This window comes from Microcebus murinus, chromosome 18, assembly GCF_040939455.1.
Source record: "Microcebus murinus isolate Inina chromosome 18, M.murinus_Inina_mat1.0, whole genome shotgun sequence".
Classification (NCBI taxonomy): Eukaryota; Metazoa; Chordata; class Mammalia; order Primates; family Cheirogaleidae; genus Microcebus; species Microcebus murinus.
The window spans coordinates 6,991,572-6,992,321 of NC_134121.1; positions in this window are offsets into that span (position 1 = coordinate 6,991,572).

Here is a 750-nt window from a genome sequence, read left to right on the forward strand (position 1 = left end):
TGACATCAGCAGTTGCCGTGCTCCTCCCTGGGTCTCCTGCCTGGTTCTCCTCCTCCCTGGCAAGCTCAAAGATTCCAAAGACGCAGTCCTCAAACACTGCCGTTGGAGTGACCGTTTCCACCCCCAGGAGCGGGCGCCTACGATGTGCCGGGCTGGGCCCAGGCTCCTGGCGGGCATGGTCTCCCGCCATCTCTGATCATTTCCACCCGCAGCTACTCTGGGCAGACCTGGCCGGCTACACAGACGGAGGAGCCCGCGGTCTACTGCCCTAGTGCCATGATCACCTGGGTCCCTTGGGACAGAGTGCTAGTCCCACCCCCGGGTCTCTGATTCAGATGGGGGTGGGCCCCACAAATCTGCCTTCCTAACAAGCTCCCAGCATGCTCCCGAAATGAGGAGCTCTCCGGATAGACGGGAGGGAGAATCGCCTTCACCAGAGGCTGCCGAGGGGCAGCCCCTCCCGGCCCGCTGCCCGGACGGCATGTTTGGCCCTGGGGGGAGCGGGAAGCTTCTGTCCTCACCTGGGACCCCAACCCTGGACAAATCTCCCAGATTCAAGGAGCAGGCTGTGCAGAGCAGGCTGTGAAGTCTGACTTTCGTTGCAGCTGTCAGCCGGGGACAGCACCCGGGAAACAGGCTGGGCTTGCTGTCCTTTCAGGATCATCAAGCCCCATGGACAGCTCCTCTGAAATGTCTCTCCCTGTATCCGTTCCGCTCCGTCCCCGTCCCCCTCTCTAAGCCCTGAGCACA